Source organism: Balaenoptera physalus (assembly GCF_965194825.1).
Source record: "Balaenoptera physalus genome assembly, chromosome: 5".
NCBI classification, from domain to species: domain Eukaryota; kingdom Metazoa; phylum Chordata; class Mammalia; order Artiodactyla; family Balaenopteridae; genus Balaenoptera; species Balaenoptera physalus.
Genome location: NC_138884.1, coordinates 88,118,336 through 88,138,310, shown reverse-complemented (window position 1 = coordinate 88,138,310; position 19,975 = coordinate 88,118,336). Strand labels below are relative to the sequence as shown.

Sequence of the window (19,975 nt, the reverse complement as noted above, 5' to 3'; positions counted from 1 at the left end):
TCTCTGTTTTAGGTTTTGAGACATTGGTTTCTCCTTTCCTGGGTTCTGCTTACTGGGCACTTACTGATATTGTAGGTAAAGTTGCACCATGAGTATCCTTGGAAAATTACTTTACCTCTCAAGACTCCCATTTCCATAACTGTAAAAGTTGTTTCAGAGTTCCTTCTGTTAGAATTGTTGTGAGAAATTGACAAATGTCAATAATGTAATGATAATAGGTACCCTCTAATTAACACACAGGACCTTGAGTGATTATTAAGTTATTTTCAGATTATTAGGAAGGCATTACTATTACTTCTCTTTTACTGATAAGGAAGCCTAAGCTCAGAGAGGGTTAGTAACTTGCCCAGCATCACACAGCTGGCATGTACTGGAGGCAGAGCTCACATCCGCATCTGCCTGACTCCGAAGCTCCAAGCCACTGCTGTGCTGCACTGCAGTCATTATAGACTCACCCAATTGCCTCAAATCCAGCCTTCTGCGATCAGTGAAAAGCCTTCTCCCACCCAAAATGTATAAACGATCAGAATTTATACTGGTAATATTTTAATGTAGAAAAATCTGTTTTATCCAACTATGGAGGAATATTAGGCTCAATACACATGGCTTTAGGGAAAATTCTCTATGAGGACCAATCAGCTTTTTTTTTTTTTTTTTTAAATTTAAAAAAAAGTTTTATTGGAGCCTAGCTGATTTTCAATATTGTGTTAGTTTCAGGTGTACAGAAAAGTGATTCAGTTATGCATATACATATATTCAGTCCTTTTCAGATTATTTTCCCATATAGGTTGTTACAGAATATGGAGTAGGGTTCCCTGTGCTATACAGTAAGTCCTTGTCGGTTATCTATTTTACACATAGTAGTTTGTATATGTCAATCCCAAACTCCTAATTTATCCCTCCCCCTCACGTTTTCCGTTTGGTAACCATAAGTTTGTTTCCGAAATCTGTGAGTCTGTTTCTCTTTTGTAAATAAGTTCATTTATATATATGTTTTTAATATAAATTTATTTATTTATTTTTGGCTGTGTTGGGTCTTCATTGCTGCACGGGGGCTTTCTCTCGTTGGGGTGAGCAGGGGCTACTCTTCGTTGCGGTGCGCGGGCCCCTCATCACCACGGCTTCCCTTGCTGTGGAGCATGGGCTCCAGGCGCGCGGGCTTCAGCAGTTGTAGCATGCGGGCCCAATCAGCTTTTTTGACAGACGAAATAATTTCTAAAAGATAGCACTTATGTTCTCTTTAATGTGTGTGTTTAATTTTTTAATTCCATGTGCTTGTATATGTCACCTAAGAGTTCTTAATGGCACTGGAAGATTTTAGTTCTATATTATGATAATCATAGTGGCCAATGTTATAATCAATTACAAATGTGGGACTATTGTTGCCACAGTTTATTGAAATCCTAATCGTCCTGTTTAGGGGCATTACCTCTTTTCAGAAGCCTGGTGTATTCGAGTGATTTGACACTTAACAGGATAAGACTCGACAGTGTATAAGTCTTAAGATTTTTGTAGAATTCCTAAAGAATTGGAACTTAAATTTTATTAGTGGGTATCATATGGAAATTTACATGTAGTGGGGGAATCAGATAATTTGACAAAGAGGTTTATTGATACCTCGATAGTATCTGAGGAGTATAAAATGATCGAGAAAACTGTCATCTCTGGGAAGGGTATTTAGGATCCTTCTATGTGCTCTTTTTTTTTTTAACATCTTTATTGGAGTATAATTGCTTTACAATGGTGTGTTAGTTTCTGCTTTATAACAAAGTGAATCAGTTATACATATACATATACCCCCATATCTCTTCCCTCTTGCGTCTCCCTCCCTCCTACCCTCCCTATCCCACCCCTCTAGGTGGTCACAAAGCACCGAGCTGATCTCCCTGTGCTATGCGGCTGCTTCCCACTAGCTATCTATTTTACATTTGGTAGTGTATATATGTCCATGCCACTCTCTCACTTTGTCCCAGCTTACCCTTCCCCCTCCCTGTGTCCTCAAGTCCATTCTCTAGTAGATCTGCGTCTTTATTCCCGTCTTGCCCCTAGGTTCTTCATGACAATTTTTGTTTTAGATTCCATATATATGTGTTAGCATACGGTATTTGTTTTTCTCTTTCTGACTTACTTCACTCTGTATGACAGACTCTAGGTCCATCCACCTCACTACAAATAACTCAGATTCGTTTCTTTCTATGGCTGAGTAATATTCCATTGTATCTATGTGCCACATCTTCTTTATCCATTCATCTGTCGATGGACACTTAGGTTGCTTCCATGTCCTGGCTACTGTAAATAGAGCTGCAATGAACATTGTGGTACATGACTCTTTTTGAATTATGGTTTTCTCAGGGTATATGCCCAGGAGTGGGATTGCTGGGTCGTATGGTAGTTCTATTTTTAGTTTTTTAAGGAACCTCCATACTGTTCTCCATAGTGGCTGTATCAATTTACATTCCCACCAACAGTGCAAGAGAGTTCCCTTTTCTCCACACCCTCTCTAGCATTTATTGTTTGTAGATTTTTTGATGATGCCCATTCTGACCAGTGTGAGATGATAAAGGAAACCATAAACAAGACGAAAAGACAGCCCTCAGAATGGGAGAAAATATTTGCAAATGAAGAAACTGACAAAGGATTAATCTCCAAAATTTACAAGCAGCTCATGCAGCTCAATATCGAAAAAACAAGCAACCCAATCCAGAAATGGGCAGAAGACCTAAATAGACATTTCTCCAAAGAAGATATACAGATTGCCAACAGACACATGAAAGAATGCGCAACATCATTAATCATTAGAGAAATGCAAATCAAAACTTCTATGTGCTCTTGAATGGGGTTAGGAGATGAAGATTCTGGGGAATGTCCTCAGAGCTCTTGGGGCTTAAGTTTTCTCATTTAAACTAAGAGGTTGGCTCTTAATCAGTTTACTATACACATTCTGTGAGATTGAAGGATCACTGCAAATGTTTTATTTAAATTCCTTTAAAATATATTTTGGCAACATCCTCTGGAAGGTCATTAGCATTGAGTTATTCTAAATCAATATAGCCCCTCTAATCCATAGCCCAGAATGTTCCACCAGCCTCAGGACCTCACAGTCCATCTTGGGGGACTTCCCTCAATTCCTTGGCTCTACCAGTGCCTGTTGGACTTCTTTCTAGGGCCCCAGACCTCCAGGTTCTCCTTTAGCCAGAGTGACCCCATGCATCTGATGACCCTATCGCTACAGCTCATTTACAGGAAACTTCCTCTTGTGATGAATCATATAAAAGTAGGGAGTGAAGGAAGACAGTTCCGTTGGAAGGGTAGAATGCGGATGAGGTGCACATACATACCTCTCTGCCCAACACCGGTGAGTATCTGATGCTCAGGATGCTGTGATAGCCCTTGTAGTTGGTTGTCGCCTAGAACCAAGCTTGCACATTTGTCTTTGCAGCCTTGCACTCTCTTTGTGTCCCTTCAACGACTAGAGACCTGTGGTGGGGGGTATCAGAGAGGGTTGTAGACAGAAATACTGGGAGCTTGTTTGCCTTCAGGGATGACACTCTTAGTAGTTGTTTGACTTGTGAGGTGCCTCTCTCTGTCAACTCCACCGTTAGAGATATTCTTCCATGTCTAATGATGGGCAGGACTGATTTAAAAAAAAATATATTGGAACTGTATATGACCTTGGGTACCATCTTGGATACCCCGTTAATTTAGTACTCCTTCACATACCACCCCCCACCCCCCACCCCACAATACACTCATGTTATCAGTAAGGAACAGAAGCCTATTTAAACTAGTCATTATTGGCAAAACTTGAATTTAGTTCGTGGGTCTCCCTTTCTAGCCAACCTTACAGCACACTATGTAACTTTTAAGGAAGTAGACATTTTATTTTGTGGGGTTTCTTTTGGTGATCTCTGATATGTGTTCCCTGTAATTCAGTAACATTTGGTCATTTTTCCAAAGCTCTGAAATCATTGGGGAAAAAATGGGGTGCTAAAACAAATTTATAAATAATTATCCTAAAAGTTTCTCCTTTATTTTCAAATATGATTTAGTTGGCTAATCTCTAAGACCTTCTGTAATGTACAATATAATAATGTATTTGTAGTATTATAGAAGAGATTAATAAGGGCATCCTGATTTATAATTTTTATAAGTACCCAAGAATCAAATCAAAAAGATACTTCGGCATTTTCACAAATTCATTTTTATTAAGTGATTTGTTGTCCTCATGATGGATGCTATTTCCTAACATTTAATTTTCTTTGAGAAAACATATACAGTTTTTAAAATTTTTTAACCCTCAAATTTGTTTTATTTGATTACAAAAGTAATACATGCTTGCTTTAAAACATTTTAAGACACTACAGAAATACACAAGGTAAAATGTAAGTTTCTTCTCTCCATCTTCCCCACTCCCTTCAAGGAATATCTACTGTTAATAGTTAGGTATGTATTCTTCTAGACTTTCTTACTTTTCATACAAACAAAAGTAAGTAATATATAGTTTTTAACTTTTTTACAAAAATGAGGTCAAAGTACAGTGTAACATTCTGCAACTTACTTTTTTCAACCAACAGTATGTCATGGTACTTTTATCAAAGTTATTTATAGTTTTTTTGTTTTTTTTAAATTTTTATTTATTTATTTATTTATGGCTGTGTTGGGTCTTCGTTTCTGTGCGAGGGCTTTCTCCAGTTGCAGCAAGTGGGGGCCACTCTTCATCGCTGTGCGCGGGCCTCTCACTGTCGTGGCCTCTCTTGTTGCGGAGCACAGGCTCCAGACGCGCAGGCTCAGCAATTGTGGCTCACGGGCCTAGTCGCTCCGCGGCATGTGCGATCTTCCCAGACCAGGACTCGAACCCATGTGCCCTGCATTGGCAGGCAGACTCTCAACCACTGCGCCGCCAGGGAAGCCCAATATAGTTTTTTTAATGACTGAGTAGTATTCCAGTAGTATGGGTCAATACTGTATTGATTAACATTTAGGGTTTTTCCCTCAATTTTCACCTTTTATTTTTGTTCATTTATTAACTTTTTTTTAAATTGAAGTATAGTTGATTTACAATGCTGTTGTTAATTTTTGCTGTACAGCAAAGTGATTCAGTTGTACATATACATATATATATATATACACACACACATTCTTTTTTATGTTCTTTTCTATTATGGCTTATCACAGGATATTAAGTATAGTTCCCTGTGCTAAAGCATAGGACCTTGTTGTTTATCCATTCTATATATAATAGTTTCCATCTGCTAATCCCAAACTCCAACTCCATTCCTCCCCCATCTCCCCTCCCCCTTGGCAACCACAAGTCTGTTCTCTATGTCTGTGAGTCTGTTTCTGTTTTGTAGATAAGTTCATTTGTGTCATATTTTAGATTCCACATGTAAGTGAAATCATATAGTATTTGTCTTTCTCTTTCTGACTTGCTTCACTTAGTATGATAATCTCTAGGTCCATCCATGTTGCTGCAAATGGCATTATTTCATTTCTTTTTATGGCTGAGTAATATTCCATTGTATATATTTACCACATCTTCTTTATCCATTCATCTGTTGATGGACATTTAGGTTATTTACATGTCTTGGCTATTATAAATATTGCTGCTTTGAACATAGGGGTGCATGTATCTTTTTGAATTATAGTTTTGTCAGGATATATGCCTGGGAGTGGGATTGCTGGATCATATGACAACTCTAGTTTTAGTATTTTTGAGGAACCTCCATACTGTTTTCCATAGTGGCTACACCAATTTACATTCCCACCAGCACTGCAAGGGGGTTCCCTTTTCTCCACACCCTCTCCAGCATTTGTTATTTGTAGACTTTTTAATGATAACCATTCTGACTGGTGTGAGGTGTGACTGGTATCTCATTATGGTTTTGATTTGCATTTCTCTAATAGTTAGTGATGTTGAGCATCTTTTCATGTGCCTGTGGGCCATCTGTGTGTCTTCTTTGGGAAAATGTCTATTCAGATCCTCTGCCCATTTTTTAACCAAGTTGTTTGTTTTTTTTGTTGTTGAGTTGTATGAGCTGTTTGTATATTTTGGAAATTAAGCCATTGTCGGTCACATCATTTGCAAATATTTTCTCCCATTCTGTAGGTTGTCTTTTCATTTTATGGTTTCCTTTGCTGTGCAAAAGCTTGTAAGTTTGATTAGGTCCCATTTGTTTATTTTTGTGAGAAAGCATGTATGTTTTGGTTTCATTTGGACTGGATAATATTTTCTAAATTATCTTTAGTTAACCATATTTTTACTTTATTTGGGATTCTAATATATATCTATGTATTTTATCATCATATTATTCTGTTGAAAGTTTTATGCAGAAGTTTATAGTAAGCTGATTTTTTTCCATCAAAAATTTTATATGCAGAAAATTCTCTCCTCTTTAATGCTCAGAATATAGGGCATTCTGTTTAGTAGTGTTACTGTTTATACCAATCAAGTGATAGCAATTTAAAAATTACTTTATCAAACCTATGCCGAACAGAATTTCACTCCAATTTTTTGAAGACTCATCAGGCATACATAAGGATTTTGAAGCAGCCTCTTAGAATCATGACATCAATTGGCCTTAGGCCGTATGCGTGGAGGAGAGTCAATTAAAGGTATTGCCCATAGAAATCTGCACAGAACAATTTTCTGTTTTAGTTGACTGAACAATAGGAAATAGCATCAGAGTATCATTTAATACATAAAGGTTACTTTCAAATAAAACTTTTATTGCCATCTATAAGAAAAATTCTTAACTTTCAAGTGTGATTGGTAAGTTCATCATTTTTATGTAGTGTGTTTTCTCTAGCATCAGCTTTAGAGACTCCTTTACTTAGCACTTTTGTTAATGAGAACAGCAGTGATGATGAAATTCCCAAGATACCCTAGTGTTGAAATATCATCCAAATCACGCATGTGCTTATTGGGTCAGGTTTCCCCCGCTGTCAGAGTTGGAGAAGTACATTAACTTTTTCCTGACTTGTTACATTACTGTGAACAGGCCCTTGCATTCTGGAACATGAAAGTAGCTTCATAAGATGCTTACTTAGATATTAGTGAATTCCAGTTGGCATTGAGCTGTGCATGTACAAAGAAAGGGGTAGAAAGGGTAAGAATTAATGGAGGGTAATTACATGGGGTAGAAAGGGTAAGAATTAGAATCAGCGTTGTGTGGCAGTAGAAAGAATGTGGACTCTGGAGTGTGTAGCCCGGATTAAACTGTGCATTGGCCAGTACAACTTCTGTGCACTTGGGCAAGTTCCTTAGCAACTTTGAGTTTCCTTGTGTGTGAAATACAGATCATGATACCAACTTCAGGTGATTATTGTGAGGTTTAGTGAAACAATGTATGTCACAGTAGCTGAGCAGTTACTGAGAAGGTCTTAAGTGTTAGTTGAGTATGAATCTTTACTCCTTGTATTCTCACAAAGCTTAACTTGGTTTAATGACACTAAAAGAAAAAAAAAATCAGTGTAAAGAAGACAGAAGATTTTCTAGTGTGCAGTGTTTTATGTGGATCCTTTATGGCAACAGGAATAAAGCCAGTGCAAGGAAAATTAATTTCACACATTAGCCTTCTGCAAATGCCTCCTGTTCCAGGATTTCTTTGGCCAGTATCACTTAACCCTGAGGTGAAAATGAATATAGCAAGAGGGAGAAACAGTTGTTCAATTTATTACAATAGCCAAGCCATCAAATTAAACATGTTATTTATAGTGTTTCTAATTGTCAGCCTAATTGGCATATTTTTCAGGCTAGCATGCGAAGAATTTAATCGGCAGCCCGTTCTTTCCACAGAGGTTTAAGGTTGTATCCTGGACAAGAATTCAAGCACCAGAGTCTCTTCTGCCTCCTCTGGGGATCCATGTGCACAGCAGGAGGGTCTGTAGAAACTGCTCTAAGCTGCCCATTTGCATTTGTTACGCAGTGCTAAGCAATAGAACTAAATTAGTGGTTGGTTTTCATGGGATTAACTGAGCCCAGTTATTGTAGGAGCATAAAGGAATGGGCATGATTATATTAGATGAATCACTTGTTAGCTATTTAAATAAAACTGATCTCTGAAAAAAAAAGTTTATAAATTTGTGATGAATTATGAGTAGTTGGTTTTTGTATTTTATGTGAATTCCACATATGGTTTACATCAATATTTTAGCTTTGGCTTATTTTCTTTTTAATCCCTGAGGTTTCCAATGACTTTTCATGATGAATCTCTTAACCTAGAATTCAGGCTGGTGCCTAAATATTGATGGATATTTGGATAGATACCTCCAACGTGGTTTCATTATTCATTTTACTACCTCAATTAATATAATCTAGCTTTGGACGCTGTAAATCGGAAATTTCCACATAACTTCTGTATTTTTTTATGAGTCATCATTAGCAGCTCTCATTTGTAATATGCTTATACCACATATTGGCACAGAAGCACCATTTTTCAAAAATAAGCAATTTACTAAGAAATTAATGCTTTGATTTAATTCATTTATGTCAGAAATTCCAATACTACTGAGTATTGTTTCCTGAATAAATAGGGTCATTTCATCCATTTTTTTCCAGTACATTGTTTTGTATGAAAGAGTACTTCTGTAAATGAATCTATTAAGATAAACAGTTTTACTCAGGAGAGAGGTTATTATTTTGATAGTTGCATTTTTTTTTCATTTGTTTCCTCTCTCCCCTCCTCAAGTGCATTCCAGAAAACACCATATAGTCTGTGATTGATGTCATTGGTGCTTACATTATGGTCTGTCAACTTCTTTTCCTTTAATTATAAAATGTTTAATTCTGAAGAATTTTAGACATGCCGAAAAGGCACCATCGAGGTTTAACCAATGTTTTGCCATATAGGCTTCAGATACTTTTTAAAAGAAATTTTATTCATGTGGTGAAAATCCTGACCACTGCTCTCTGCCCCCTTCCCTAGAAGGAGCAGAGCATGAGTGTGTATATGGTATAGTATGTCTTCAAAGGTTGCAAGATATAGGTGTTCTGTATACTGTACATGATACATTCTGCCAGAGCAGATTGTAACATGAGTTAAGAAGATCAAAGGCACTGATTTTTTTTTTTTTCCTACTTTGGAAGGCCTGCTGATGCCCCACCATGAACTAAAAGTGGTCTCAGCTGAAGAGGCTCTTGTCCTAAATGGATTACCATTCCATTCCAGTTCTCAATGCCTTGATCCATTGTGTGTCCACATGTGTTATTCCCGTCAAAGGATGGTCTTAGGCCTGAAACAGGAACAGAACTGCCACTTGGTCTGCTGCTAACTCCGCCCCCCCCCCCACCTTTCTTCCCATCTTTGGAGGATTCCCCTTGAAATCATGAGGAAAATCTGAAATTCCAAGAAGACCTAGACTTTTATCTATTTTCTTTACTGTGTGTAAAACAGTTTCTGGTATGTACTAGGAATTCCATAAATATTTATTGATTAAATGAACGAGTCATAGATAATGAGAACTTTTCCCATTTTCCTGAGATTTTTAGAATTTCTTCATTACTCCATCCTAACCTTTCATCCACGACCTTAATTTCTGACTTTGCATAGCCAAAGGACTCCTTGGAGGCAGCTCTGTACTTAAGTTTTCGGTGCTGATGTACCTGCATCTAAATAGGGGCCAAGCAACCATTTTCTCCAACATTTTTTAGTGAAAATTTTTGAACATACAGGCATGTTGATAGAATATAGTATAGTAAACGATCATATACCTACCACCTAGATTCTACAATTAATATTTTACATATTTATCATATGTTTCTCCACCCCTTTTTTATTATATGCATTTCAAAGTAAATTGCAATCATCAGTACACTTCACCCTTAACATATCACATCGTGAGTATCATTAAATAGAGTTCAGTACTTGACAGATCTTTCATTTGCTTTTTGAGGTAACATTTACATGCAGTGAAATGTGTAAGTCCCAAGTGCACCATTTGATATGTTTTGAATAAACCTTAAACTAAATATAGAATGTTTTCATCCCCTGAAATTTCCCTTATGTCCCTTCCCAGTCATTCGCCCGTCCCCGCCCCACCCCGCCCCAGAGGCAATCACTGTTCTGATTTTTTTCCACCACAGATTAGTTTCAAGCAACCGATTATTGGCAAATGCTTTCTTCCTCATTAAAAAAAAAAAAAACATTGTTTGGATTTGGTCACATGCATAGGTGCCCTGCATGAAGGTTGAATGAGCAATCCATCTTCCATTTTCACATCCATGCAATTTTCTGAGGCTCTAATAATTTAACCATCTTCTAATTCCTTTCTCACAGTTGCAGGTAAGCTAAGGGAAGAAGAAGCTGTCCTTAGAAAGTTAGATAAGCACACCATTTCAGAAATAATATTAGCCAGCATTTATTTACAGCATACTTTGTAGCAGGTATTGGGCTAGACATTGAGGATGCCAAGATGAATAAAACATGTAGATGTAACAGCACAGGAGATTGACACAAAAGCCAATAACTATTAGTCATTTGTTTACTATGTTCAAAAAATAGTTATTGAGCCTCTCCTGTGTGCCAGGCAGTGGGGATATAGCCCTGAAAAAGACAAACATGGTTCCTGCCCTCAAGAGCTTCAACCTAGAGTTGAAGGCAATCCTTAGTGATTTTAAGTGTGCCCAGTATCCCAAATCAGAAGTACAGTGTGTTACAGGAGTGTATAGCAGGCAGATGGAACTTAGGCCTGCTGGGAGGTTGTAGGTAGTCAGAAAAGCCTTCCTGGAAGAAATTGCCTTAAGCTGATAATCTAGAGGACAAGCAGGAATAAACTAGGTAAAGCGGATTACCTGCAGGAGTTAGATTACAGGCATGTGGAAACAGCTCGAGAAAACAAATGGCAGGTTGGAAAATGGAAATAAGGTATAGAGAGCAAGGAGGAAGGTGCCAGAAAGTGAAAGCTGGAAAAGGAGATGGAGTAAATCCATCTTGGATTCTTGCAACATTTATCAGGAGAAGGTGAAGGTATTTGACATTCTGAGCCATCATCATCTTCACTCTTCACTCCCTAGATAAAATTATTGGTTTATTGGATTAGCTTTTGAGTGTCGTCTAGAATTGGCTGCATTGTTGTTTCAGAAAGAAGCAATTCTAAGAGGACGAGTTAAAGAGTCCTAGAGTTAAATGATATGACTAAAGGAATTAAATACTTGGGAATGTATTTCACTAAGGAGGTGTAGAAAAAAAAATGATATGACAAAGTTTTGGTTTAATCGACTTCTTAAAATACGCAGCTCTGTCTAGTCTGGAACCCTGAGACCAAACCTGAAAGGGATCACAGGGATTCTTTGACCAAAGGCCTGAATTTAGCCGTCTACTTCAGAGGCCCGAGATCAGCCCAGGGCGTGCTGCAGGGGTAACCATTCTCATGAACAGGCCTTCCCTGAGTAGTTAGTTCAGCAATTTAAAAATAACTAAATGTGGCCAAGTTCTCACTTGCATATCACTCTGATTTTCTTGCATTTTTTAATACCTTGTAATAAAATTGAGATGCCATAACAAAAATAATAGTCCAATCTAAAGATTGCTGTGAGATATTAAAAAAAACAAAACCTTGAACGTGACATTTTGTTCATCCCAGATTATATAGGGGAAAAAACGCAATGACTCAGCTGTTGTGTTGAACTGCATGCTATTGCGGATAAAATCTCCATTACCTTTTTGTAAATTTAATTACATCAGTCTAGTGGGCTCCATGCAGATATTTACTTTTAGTATAATGGATTTTTAAGGGAAAATGTTCCATGAAAGCATTGAGCATTGAATATTTCATTTGAAAGCAAATGCCAGAAGTTTTTTTTTTTTTTTAATTTTTATTTATTTTTGGCTGCATTGGGTCCTCGTTGCTGCGCGCGGACTTTCTCTAGTTGCGGCGAGCGGAGGCTACTCTTCGTTGCAGAGCACGGGCTCTAGGCGCACGGGCTTCGGCAGTCGCGGCACGCAGGCTCAGTAGTTGTGGCTTGCAGGCTCTAGAGAATAGGCTCAGTAGTTGTGGCGCACGGGCTTAGTTGCTCCGCGGCATGTGGGATCTTCCTGGACGAGGGCTCATACTGTGTCCCCTGCATTGGCAGGCAGATTCCCAACCACTGTGCCATCAGGGAAGCCCTAAAAATATTTTTATAACATTCAATATTGAGACTTTGGGAAAAAGTAAAGTAAAAATATCCTTTAAAGGATTAAAAGTAGACTTTTACAGCCTTCAGCTATGAGGAGTATTTAGAATTTCACACTAATAATAATATTAATATATTATTGATCAATGCATTGGAGTGAGGGATAACTCTGCTAACACTTTGGCTGATTTTTTTTTCTGTGTGAGATTATATTAATGTTCTTCATATCGTGTGACATGACTAAGACAGCTCACCCGTATAGTGACAAGACCAGATGAACACATCCATAAATTTATAAGGATCAAGATATTTAAACGTGTTTCAAAACAAAATTAAGGCACCATCTTACCTATACCTTTGGTATAGGTAGCACATTAAACACTTTGCTGGAATTCTCCGTTCTTGAAAAAATGGAAAAATTGTCTGAATGTGTGCTGACTCCTTAGACCCTCTCACTGAAGATCATTTTGGGTTAATTATATTAACAGGATCACATAGCATTAGATTTTAAATATATGTATATAGGTATATGTGCTCATGGCAAGGGAGCAATACATATTTGCTAATAATTCATTAGCAGTATCTAACGAATCCATGTTTGTCCCTAAAAGCAGTCATTATGGGAGCTCTTTTGATCCCTATTTGATGTCTTCAGGAGGAAGTTTTTTAGAACAAAAATGTCAATTTAAATATGATCTTCCAATTGGCCAATTTTTGATGAACATCAACTATGACATGTGAATGTTTATCACTTTTGCATTTCATATGTTGCCAAAATGGATTAATTACCTTCCTTTTCTAATAGCTGTGTATAGTACATTATATTAACTCCCTTTAAAGTATTATTTCTCTTATACGTTTGTACATTTAGTTTATTTTGTAACCAGATGGTGGAGGATGGTGTTGATAGTATGTAACAAGAGCAATTTATATGAAGAATAAATATTTGCTTTTACTAATGATAGTAAGAATTTAAAGTGCTTTCTTATTAATGTGGAAGGAACCTTCATCTATTGTTATTCCTACCAGTTCTTGCAAACCATGTATTACTGATTAGTACTTAACGAATGTTAAGCCTGGGACACTGTGCATTTAAAAAAAAAAAAATTCGGACTTCAGAAAACCAAAGGAGGCCTGTCAGTAAACATTCTGAACTAATCAAAAGCACAGTAAAAAGTTTATAGGTAAACGTCAGAAGACAAGTCGAGTCAAGAGTGTTCCGCAAGTCACAGGAAGTCTCCCCCCACCCCCGCTGCCAGCACCCTCATGGAGGGGAGGTTTTCTATGTTGTCGGGTGAGAAAGTAATGAGAGGGGAACCACAGAGCTGACGCAGTAAGACAGGTGTGAGAGCTTCCAATTTTGTTGCTGTAACAATCGCTAATGTCCCCAGGGCTCCCACACACCAGTGAAAGAGTAGGTATACAACAGCTCGGGAATGAGTATTAATGCTCTTGACAGTTTTAACTTTAGTATACTACTAACTAGCAGTTGATGGCACGCTATTTCAGAGAAATCCTTGGTACTAAAGACCACAACCTAGTACGGAATTCCCAGGACTGTCTGCTTTTTTTTTTTTTTTTTTTTCCGTCAAGCCCCAAGTACCCATTTCCTGCTCTGTAGAACATATCTCATGCTGACTTTCCATACGGAGCAGCTAAGAAGGATGTGTCCCAGGCCCCAAATGTCCATCTCACCTGTTGCTTATTTGTAAGACAGCAGCAAACTAAGGGAGAGTGTGGACAGCGCTGGTGAAGATGGGGCTTCTGCCTTTATCTCCATGTTCTAGATATTCTAGTGAAATGGACTATGGTTTTTTCCATGACAACAATTTTTTGCCTATGACAGAAAAATTTTGCTTTGATAGGTTTGATTATTTTTAAGGATCTGAGACCTGCTTCATGATTGATGAAATATATGGTAATCATTTAAGACTCCAAAGAAAAGGGTTAGCAAAAAATTAGAACATTAGAATCATGCAGGTCTTAAAAGATCATCCAGAGTATTCCATAATGCTCCCATCCCAGTAAATGGCCTACACCCTGTGTTTGAATAGCAGCAATTCTGTCGTTTTAAGCAGCCCATTGCATCTGGAAAGCTCTATCTAGTCAAATCTCATATATATATATATATATATATATATATATATATATATATATATATATATATATATCTGTCTCACTGAAACTGTCTGCTGCTCCTTACTCAGTGCATGTATTTTAATAGCTTTGCCAAAGCAAAGGCAGGTTTCACTGTGTGCCCCTTTCCTGATTCAATAGCCTTGATTCTGCATTTCTTCATTGTAATTATTTAATCCTCACTTGTCTTACGGGTTAGGCACAAAATCTGAGTCTTCCTTTGCTCTGATTTTGGCTTCAATTATCTCTACTGTGTAACCAATAATTCCCATAAACTTCATCTGCTACTCTAATTTGGCTTTCATCAGCTCCTGGATTTCCAAATGTATCTGATGCATTTCTGGGACAACCTTCCAAACATATGATATCCTAAATTAAATAGTATCTTCCCTTCCAGAACAACTCTCCTGCCCAAAGACGAACTTATTTTATTGTACTACTATGTTTCTAGTCTTCCAGGTTGAAAGTATATTTCGTTAACTTTTTATTTTGACATATAGTCAATCCTCATTATTCACAGATTGCATGTTAATGAATTCGTCCACTGGATAAAATTTTTAACCCCCCCCCCCCAAATCGATACTCGCGGTGCTTTTGCGGTCATCATGGACACATGCAGATGGGTGAGACATTTGAGTTGCCCAGTGTGCCCAGTTCCCTGCCGAGGTTGAACAGGGGAACACTGTGCCTTCTTGTCTCAGCTTAATACTGCAAACAAGTGCTCTTTTCATGGTCTATTCAGTGCCACATTTTCCACATTTTTGTGGGTTTTTTTCTTGGGAATTTTGCTATGCAAAATGGCTTCAAAGTACAGTGCCAAAGCGCATGAGCATAGTGTTCCTGAGTGTAAGAGAGCTGCAAAGTGCATTAGGGAGAAAACCTATGCACTAACAAGCTTCACTCAGGCATGAGTCATGAGTCGTAGTGCTGTGGGCCAATGTGAGTGAATCAGCAATATTTATTAAATAAGGTCTTTAAACAGAACACACATAAAACAGGTTTTGTATTGATCGGTTGAAGAAAAAAAAAAAAATACTGTGACCAGAGGCTCACAGGAACCTAACCTTTTATCTCTCTTGGGAGCAAGGCTTCAATGTTCCCTAATTCTGTGTTGACAGAAACTTCATAGAACATTACTGCAGATAATGAGAAAGGACTGTCATTTCAGACTTACGGAAAAGTTGCAAGAAGAGTAAAGTGAATTTACGTATACCCTTCATCAGGAGTCCCCAAATGATAGTATTTTACCACATTTGCTTTATCCCCCCTCCCACCCTCTCTATGTCTATGTGTGTGTACGTGTGTATACACACACCTATAATTCTAACATATATCTGTATCATTTGCACTTAAATGCTTCAGTGTGTATTTCCTAAAAATAAGGACATTTCCTTATATAACAATACAGTTATCAATTAGGAAACTAACATGAATTAGTATTCCCTAACCTGTAGATCCTAATTTACCCCTTGCCGCAATAATACTGGATCATGGGTTGCATTCAGATGTCATGTCTCTATAGCCATCTGTAATTCAGTACAGTTCCTTAGTCCTTGACATTAATATTCTTGAGGAGCATACATCAGTTATTTTGTAGAATAATGTTTCTTCATGATTAAATTTTTTTAAAGATTTTTAAAATATTTATTATTATTTATTTTTGGCTGCATTAGGTCTTTGTTGCTGTGCATGGGCTTTCTCTAGTTGCGGTGAGCGGGAGCTACTCTTTGTTGTAGTGCGTGGGCTTCTCATTGCGACGGCTTGTCTTGTAGTGGAGCACGGGTTCTAGGGCACGTGGGCTCAGTAGTTGTGGCTCACGGGCTCTAGAGCACAGGCTCAGTAGTTGTGGTGCACGGGCTTAGTTGCTCTGAGGCATGTGGGATCTTCCAGGACCAGGGCTTGAACCCATGTCCCCCGCACTGGCAGGTGGATTCTTAACCACTGCACCACCAGAGAAGCCCTCTTCATGGTTAAATTTATATTACACTTTTTTTGCAGGAATATTACAAAAATGATGTGTCCTCCTCAGGACATGGTATCAGGAGGAATAGGTTATTGATTTTGTTCCATTTCTCGTAATGTTAGTTGATCACTTACTTAAGATGGTGTCTGCCAGGTTTCTCCATTGCAAAATTATTGTTGATGTCCTCCAGCCAGAGACCCCCTGGGAATACACCTCTGGTTAAACAAAGTTGGGTTTGTTGGCTCAGGACAACAAGGGAAAGTGCACACCATGAGGAACCGTGGGGCATCTCAGTAAGAGTGTATTAAAAGGTGCTTATTATCAGATTTGGACTTATACGATCAATTATTGGGGGGAGGTTTCAAGGAAATGTGGTTTTACTCTAGAGTGGGTGCTATCAAAATGGGCGGTTTCACTGTTGGTTATATTAATAATTTGTATATAGTAGACGAGGAATGGAGCAAAGCTAAACCTGTGTTTGATAAAGAAGCAACACTCATGTCAGTGGGGAGAGGAGGATGTTGGTCATTTTTTGTGGTTTGGACAGTATTCTTGTTTTTTTTTTTTCTGTATCCACATGTGATTATGGAGTGGTTCTGTTTTTGTTTCATTCCAGCATGGTCATAGAGCATCTAATATTGGTGTTCTATGAAATTATTTACATTCAGCAAGGGAACACCATCACCTAGGTGTGAGAGCCAGATCTGCTCCTGTTTGATAATAGTCAGGGACTGATTTTTTTTCTTGTTTATTACTATTTTCACCCTTTGTTAATTAATGTAAGCATCCCTACTGAAGTAGGTAGGTGGGTAGACAGATGGGTGAGTGGCTGGGTGGATGAAAGTACAGATGGATGGGAAGGGAGAGAGCGCTTCCTCACAATAGAAAGTTAATTGATAAATGTAAAAAATGATAGAAATAGAAAATCATTATTTGCCAACTGTAATAATTTGAGGCAAGGATCTTCAATAGATGCTCTAACTAGTGGATGAAAGGTTGAGGAACAACAGGACACTTTATAGTCTCAAAGTATTTCCATACAAGACACCTATCAATTATAAAAGAAAAATAGCTATTTTATAAAGCAGAAAAATTGTAATCACTCTGGTGTGATGGTGGTGGTGGTACAAGCCAACTTTTACTGAAAAGTTACTGTGTGAGAAGTACTTTATATTGATTGAATCCCAATGAGGTAGATAGTATGGACATTCTGAGGTTTTTAAAGGCTTATGATCTAGCCCTGGATATGCCCTTGATGTTTAACCAAGCCAGTATTCAAACCCAGGATTCCTCTTAACAGCCGTACTATGCCAGCTCTTTCTCGTATATATAGAATCTGTCACTCGATTTCCCGTTAAATGTCTCTCCTTTGCGCCCCTTCTCTTCCCGCTGTAATCAGGGCATAAGCTCTCTTTACCTTGTGTATGGATTAATGCCGCAGTTTCCAAGTGATCCTCCCTATTCCTGTTTCTTCTTTGTCATATCTGCCGTATGGAGTGTTTCCCTTTGTATCTTTCCGTAAGATCACATTTATCATGTCATCACCATGCCTACTTCATCAAATCCACATCCCTCGTTTCCAAGACCTTCAGTAATTTGGTCCCATTACCATAATTTGATTCCCTATCCCATTAGGAAGTTTTGTTCACAGACCTCTACCCCCTAAGCTCCAGGTGGTCTTGTCCATCAGGAAAGCTCTCTTTTCTACCCTATTCTTTTTCTGAATTCTACTCATTTTCAAGTCATAGCTTCTCCAAAATCTTTCCCCAGCTAGGGCTTCAAAATCAGTCTGGTGTCTAGAACATGTTCCATTCAGTTTAATATGGAATTGTTTTCTGTTTTCTACAGGTGCCTTAGTTTTGACTCTGTCTAAAGCAAGTTCGTTTGCGTTGGGGACCATGCAGTGTTTTGTTTCCCCAACACCCAGCTGAGTGTTGGGTACATGGTAGAGTCTGAACATATGGAGAACTGGCTGACTGATGAATTACTCTAAACAGACAGGTCAGCCAAGTGCAGGGAGACCCCTGTAAGTAAGTAAGTAAGTAAGTAAGCTGCATTTTGGACATGGTATGAACATGTTTTTCTTGGAGTTGACTGAAGTGGATGATGAATTGCTTTTGTTCTGTATGTTCCTCTGTATGTATTCTTTCCTCTCCCATTTGATTATGAGAAATAAATGCTGTTGACCCCCAAATTCCCAGAACATAGAGGAACAGCAAGAGACTGATAATTTATAGACTAATTATAATATAACCCCGTACATCGTACAACAAACTACACTACTTGGTGTTCCTCTAACACATCCTGAACTTCTTAAGCCCTCCTCATTTTCCTCATGCTGCTACTCTTCTAGAAGATATTTCTTCCTTTCTACCTGAGAAAATCTTGTCTATATTTCAAGTCCTAACTTAATTGTCATCTTCTCTGATAAACTCTCCCTGATCATTAGACAAAATTAATCATTCCTCTCTTCCTGCTTTAGTAGCGTTTTGCTTATCCCTCTATTCTAGAACTTGCTATGCATTACTGGGGACCCCATTCTTAGCTGACTGCTGTCTGGCCCCAATATATTGTGAATACTGAGGGCAGTAGTTGTGGCACACGGGCTCAGTAGTTGTGGCTCACGGGCTCTAGAGCACAGGCTCAATAGTTGTGGCGCACGGGCTTAGTTGCTCTGCGGCATGTGGGATCTTCCTGAACCCAGGCTTGAACCCATGTCCCCTGTATTGGCAGGTGGATTCGTAACCACTGCGCCACCAGGGAAGCCCAGGATCTAAGGTTTTATTCTCATCATGCTATTTTTATCTAAGATTTTTTTTTAAATTTATTTATTTGGTTGCCCTGGGTCTTAGTTGCAGCACGTGGGCTCCTTAGTTGAGGCTCACCAGCTCCTTTGTTGTGGCATGCGAACTCTTAGTTGCAGCATGCCTGTGGGATCTAGTTCCCTGACCAGGGATCAAACCCAGGCCCCCTGCATTGGGAGCGCTGAGTCTTAACCACTGCATCACCAGGGAAGTCCCTATCTAAGACTTTTTAATTCTACCTTTTTAAGCCCCAATATTAAATGTTATGATTTTATGTTACTAGTTTTTAAAGTATAATTGACATACAACATTATTAGTTTCATAGATACAACATTCTATTATTTTCTTTGTTTACATACCCAGAAGTGGAATTGCTGGGTCATATGGTATTTCTATTTTTAATTTTTTGAGGAACCTTCATATTGTTTTCCACAGCTGCACCAATTTACATTCCCACCAGCAGTGCATGAGGGTTCTTTTTTTCTACAGATCCTCACCAACACTTGTAATTTCTTGTCATTTTGACAAAAGCCATTCTGACAGGTGTGAGATGATAACTCACTATGGTTTTGGTTTGCATTTCCCTGATGATTAGTGATGCTGAGCATCTTTTCATCTACTTATTGGCCATCTGTATGTCTTCTTTGGAAAAATGTCTATTCAGATTCTCTGCCCATTTTTTAATTGGATTGTTTGTTCTTTTGTTGTTGAGCTGTATGAGTTCTTTGTATAATTTGGATATTAACCCCTTATTTGATACACAATTTGCAAATATCCTCTCTCTTTTTGCTTCCTTGTTGGTTTCATTGGTGTACAGAAGCCTTTTAGTTAGATGTAGCAACTAATTTATTTTTAGGCTTAGCTGTATATCTACCAGTTTATTTATACACCAATACTTCTTGCATCTCAAATTTTCTTCTACCTGAAATAAATCCGTTAGAATTTCCTTCTAAAGAAATA

General features: G+C 38.1%; 1 protein-coding gene and 1 long non-coding RNA gene across 2 annotated transcripts in view; one reads left to right on the top strand and one right to left on the bottom strand.

Annotated features, from left to right (window-relative positions):
• The window catches only part of NWD2 (NACHT and WD repeat domain containing 2), a 198,153-nt gene that overhangs the window by 47,293 nt on the left and 130,885 nt on the right, over nt 1-19,975 (top strand). The window lies entirely within an intron of this gene.
• LOC309662142 overlaps nt 1-19,975 on the bottom strand; it is a 141,135-nt gene that overhangs the window by 16,165 nt on the left and 104,995 nt on the right. The window lies entirely within an intron of this gene.